Below are 6060 nucleotides of genomic sequence, written 5' to 3' on the forward strand. Positions count from 1 at the left end.
AGTGTCCTTGCGTGTAATTTCCTTCAGTTGAGAAGCCAAGTGTTCAGATGGCACAGGGGGCCCTCTATGGATGCTGTTTGAAACTGCTTTCCTTTCCTTCTCCCTTCAGTCCAGATGCTGATTAAGATTCATATGCTAGATTTAAAAGTGAATGACAGAAGACCTCATGTAGATATGAATTGTTAGACTGCCTTGTGTAAAGCCCCAGAGGTAGAGTTTTTGAAGAACTATAATTATTTTTATTATATATACTTATTATCAGGAAATAAGCTTTTCACTGATATGTACCCGTATGCATTTTCAGAAAAACTGGAAATGAGAGTGTAAAGGACGACATTGATATGGTCTCTGGTGTCTTGCTAAGTTATAGTACAATACAGGTAGTCCTCAATTTATGACCATTCACTTAACAGAAATTCAAAGGTACAATGGCGCTGAAAAAAGTAACTTACAACCAGTCCTCAAACTTGTAACCCTTGTAGAGTTCCCATACTCACATGATCAAAATTCAGGCGTTTCTCAACCAGCATGTATTTATAATTGTTGAGTATCCTGGAGGTCACAAGATCATTGTTTAGGGGGTTTCTGACGAACAAAGTCAATGGAGGAAGCCAGATTTGCTTAAAGAACTATGGTGGGTCACTTCATGAAAATGACAAAAAGGGTTCTAAACTTACTTAACTGCATCACTTAGCAATGTTCCCACCCCAAATGTGATCTACCTGCATACAAATACAACATTTAAGATTTGTTCAAGTATACAGTTAACCTTAAGAAGGCAATTATATTTTGGGGAAGATACCAAACCTACACACACACACACACACACACACACACACACACACACACACACACACACACAATTAAACTTTATAGTTCTGATAAAGGAGATCTTGACCATTAAATCAATTAGTTTATACTGCCTGTAGCTCTCATTCTGCATGTTGTTGATCTTTTTTTCTATAGCTTTGATCAAAGCAAGCATTTTTGTTTTTCTCCCCTTTCATTCAAAATGCTTTTAGAACCTGAAGACATCTTTTTCAAGACATTTCATAAAATTAGAATGATCAGTATTAGCGGGAACTAGTATGTTGATTTTAGTTGTTGCAAAGGAATTAGAAAAAACCAGCCCCTGCTGATATCTGGAAATGTTATCTTCCTTGATTCTTCATTTTAAATGTAACACTTCCAGACCTATAAAAGAAGGACAGAATGGAATGGAATGGAATGGAACAGAACAGAACAGAATAGAATAGTTCTTTCCGTATTTGATCTTCTCTAGCCATCTCAATCTTTTTGTTACCCTATTAGTATTAATGTAGGACTTGAGTTCATACAGCTTATTTTAATGTGTTCTCATGTGTTCCTGTAAGGAAGCCTTTTCCTAGAATAAAATAATGTGCAGCTAAAATCCTTTGGATGCAACATAAAATACATTTGTAGAATGGCTAGCCATCGCTGTTAATTGGATTTCTCCTCTGCCAGTGAATCTGGCAGGTTTTCCAACTCTACATTTTTAAATTCATCTTTGTTAGAATTTATTTTTATTTTAATATTTATAATGGTTATCTCATAAATAAAAAAGGTACAAAACAGTGAAAATCGCTTTGCAACTAGCTGGATCAGATATTATAGCAATTTGTTTTCCAAATACGAATTGTAAATAACAACTGTTTATTTCTCATCTTTTGCTCTGGAATTCAATTACTGCTGTTGCCTTGGAAGACTTTCAAAGCTAAGTGGGTAGTTGCTGTATAACGTGGCAAGCAAATACAGTAACTCAAGATGGTCAACCACTAACCAAACTGGCAGGGAGTGGAAAGTTTTCTATCTTGCAGTGGTAAAAGAAACTAGAGGTAGTCTTTGACTTATGAACACAATTGGGAACAGAATTTCTATTACTAAGCAAGTAAGTCACACCCAATTTTGTTACCATTTTTGCCATGGCTATTAAGCAAAACATTGCAGTTATTAAGTAAATCATGAGGTTGTTAAATAATCCAACTACACGACTGACTGCTTATATGATTGGTCACAAATGACAATCAACCCCAGGTTGCCGCAACTGTCATAAATACATGCTGGTTACCAAGCATCCACATTTTGATTATGTGACTGTGGGGATGCTGCAATGGTCATAAGTGTGAGGACTGATTGTAATTTACTATTTCCATTGCTGTTGTAACTTTGAATGATCGCTAAATGAATGGTTGTAAGTTGAGAACTACCTGTACTCCACGAGACACATTACTGACACATTACTGACACAACAGGAATATCCTACTGGACTTCTAAAATAAAAAATGGGGAAGAGGCAATATATGTTAAGAATTCTAAATGAAAATGCTGATACTTTCAGAAAAATAATTTGTGTGAAAAACCTGCTTATTGTTTGTTTCTCATCCCATTTTCAAAACTGTTTAAGACAAGGGAAACTTTTTTATAGAGAGAGATGCCTCTCCTTAAAGGAAACTACATGAATTCCACACACAGTGAAGTCATATGCATCCAGGACAGACATCATTATTGTGGTTTATGAAATAAACACATTAATCATCATCAGAATTCATACAGTTTCTTCCATTAAGCTTTATATAGAAGTAATTTAAGTTGCAGTTTAAACATCTTACTATGTTTCAGGCAAGTGCATAATGCCAATCTTTTTCTGTTTTAATCCCCTCGGCTAGAATAGTATTTATTATCAGTATTTACCAAAAAGGAAATAGATACAAATATACAAAATGACTTTTTCTATGACTTAAATGGGAATTGCTTCTGTGATATGAAGAAATCCTCCCCTCGCTTTCCCACTTCTTTCAACATGGAACAATTTCAGTCAATTTAAAAGTTATGTATTTAATTTCAGGGAATAATTCCCAAAATTGTTCACTCGTTAATTCTGTGTGTGTGTGTGTGTGTGTGTGTGTGTGTGCAACAATGTTTCCCCCATTGAGGGGGTGGTTTGTTAAATAGCTTTCATTTAAAGGACAGCAACTGTGTGCTGAAAAAATAAAATTAACTAATAAAATGCTCATATGAAATATGCCTAACTTAGTATGTATTACTAGAATTTCATCTTTCCCCTGCTTGCCAGAGCTTGTTTTTGAGACAAAGCAAAAAAAAACATGGTGCAATTATTGATTTAAATTTTGATTGCAGCATACTGTGGTATTTAATTATGCCCTAATACCAGGATCTAGATGTAATAGGCAGAAAATAACTGGATGGCAAAAGAATACATATAATTTGATCCTTATCTTTAAAAATCAGGCATATGTGCATTATCACTTATTTGTGTGTCAACTCTAAGTGTCCATATGAAGTTCAAGAAAGCTGAACCCAAGTCTTTTGGCAACCTTTGGCATAGACAGAATCACTTTGGACCAAAGGGAGGGCTTCAAGCTACCTTGTGATTTTCAAAAGGAGTAAAAACATTTGTTCAAATGCTGGGGAAGAGTTTAGCCTGTTTACTCTTTATTTTAAGATTATGAAGCTGATATCTCTCCATGTGACAGTAGCATCAGATCTATTTAGAGGATTGTAAACATGAAATCATCCAGAGAGATTTATTTGATTCTTGACCTGACCTTATCCAACGGTTAAAGAGACTGGCTTCTACAAAGACGTGACAAACTATGGGAAAGCAGCATCTCAACCCCCAAGAATAAGCTGCCTACCTTCCTCTGATCTATTTTGCTGTGTTTTTTTTACTGTCAGGACTTTTGAGATTGATAATATATGTACTTCTAATTTAAATGGACAAGAATCCAGGCTAAAGAGCAGCATTCCTAAGGAAGGACAGTTGGCCTTTTTCCAGAATTTTCCTTTTCTCTTCTTAACAAACCCATATATTTGGCTATATCCATCTATACCACAAACTATTACTCCTTCAACTAAGAATAACAGTAGCTTTGCGGGATCAAGCCGAAGTCTTTTTAATCCAGTATTTTGCTCCTCCTAGCAATCAACCAGATGTCCCAATGCTCACAGGCATCAGTTGGAACTATGCATCCCCAGCTGGTTTTTTTTCACTGCAACTAGAGTTTAAGGGTCACATAAAGTCTTCAAGGCCTTTGAGAACTCATGACCACCATAAATTTCTCCACCACCTTTTAAAGCCACCTAAGTTAATGGCCATCACCATGACCTGTGGTAATAAATTCTACAAATTATCTCCTGCATCAAAAAGTACTTTCTTTTCTGTATTGTAGATCTTCCAAAACATTTATTTAATATTCTGTGGTTTTAAATTTCTGAGAGAAAGGAAAGAAACTTCCTGCTCATTTTATGCAACTTAGGCATGATTTTGTATACTTTGATGTTTTCATCTACTCATCTTTTATCCAAGTTAAAGAATTTCAAACATTTCTGTCTTCTCATATTAAAGGTATTTGAGCCCTCTGATCATTTTAGTTGTTCCATTATGCTTTCCCCCCCTCAGATCTTCCTTTTTTCCTTTTTCAAAGATTTCTAATAATTCTTAATATAGAATTGGTTCTATATATATATATATATATATATATATATATTCTGAGGTTCTCGCGGGTATTTGTATGTGGATCTTTGGTTGTTCGGGTTTTCTCCCGCGTAAGATTCGAAGTATCTAGGCAACGTTTCGATGAAGTCTCACAGCCAAGCCCCCACCCAATCAAGTCCCACCCCCACTAGCAGTTAAAAGGAAGAAGCAGCTGCAATCTCACATCACTCTGAGAGGCACAGAGCCGGAGACAGAAGCCTGAAGATGATAAATGAGACTTCATCGAAACGTTGCCTAGATACTTTGAATCTTACGCGGGAGAAAACCCGAACAACCAAAGATCCACATACAAATACCCGCGAGAACCTCAGAAAATATATATATATATATATATATATATATATATATATATATATATATATATATACACATATACATATACATATACATATACATATACATACATACATACATACATACATACACACACACACATATACACACACACACACACACACGTGCACACACACACACATACAAATAATATTTTTCACAAAATAATAAGACATATAAAAAGAAGTAGAAAGAAAAGGGAAAGAAAGAAAAACGAAGTACAAGAAACAATAAAGAAAAAAATAAAGTTCAGTATATGAATGACTTCCAACCTTTCCAACAAATAATTACAAACTTATTGTTTCTCCTTCCTTTTAGACATAGCACAAGCCCCTTTAGTGCTTTATTTAATCCACATCTTATTCTTCAAATGTATAAATCATTTTTTTCTTCTTTCAGAAAAACTCCCTATAAAGTTTCCAGTCTTTCAGAAAAGTTTTGGTTCTTTCTCTCTCTTACCAAATAGATGTTTTGCCATTTCTGCAAATGCTGCCATTTTTGTAATCCATTCCTCTACTGTGGAGATTTCATTATTCTTCCATAGTTGTACATCTTAGTATAGAATTTGTTTGACTTACAGCTTTTGCGTACTAAGTCAACATCTTCACTGAGGGATCCCCTATGACTCTGAAGATATTTTTTCTGATTTATTAAACAGACCCCCATCAGCTTTGATTACCTCATCATGCATCACATTAGACTTCCTTTTTTTATAATTATTTTTTATTTTTAAACAAACATACACAGACAAAACATAAAAACATAAAGCCATATTCCAATTACATACATATAGTGTGTCGGTTGGTTACAAATTTTTTGTGCGTCTTCTCCATAGTCCTCACGATTGTATATATTCTCATATTATCAAATAGATATTTCTAAATACATTTATTATCATTGTTAATCAATCATTTGACTATACTGTTATTCATTCATATAGTTTAGACTTTCTTAAACAACCTAATTTGCATTTTAAAAAAAAATACTCTCCCAGTTTAGAGAGATCTTTTTGGAGCCCCGTGGCTTTTGGTTTACAGTTTTATGTAATCTGCGACCTTGATCACCTGTTAACCTTTTGGTTAGGATCATTTATATGTGTTAAAAAACATTTTGTCCAACACAAAGAAGTGTTTTATTTCTGCTGCCTGTCAACAAATTAGCAATCCATAAAATGATAGACCCTGTGGCAT

Source organism: Pseudonaja textilis, chromosome 2, assembly GCF_049901715.1.
Source record: "Pseudonaja textilis isolate UNSWEBS1 chromosome 2, rPseTex1.2, whole genome shotgun sequence".
NCBI lineage: Eukaryota > Metazoa > Chordata > Lepidosauria > Squamata > Elapidae > Pseudonaja > Pseudonaja textilis.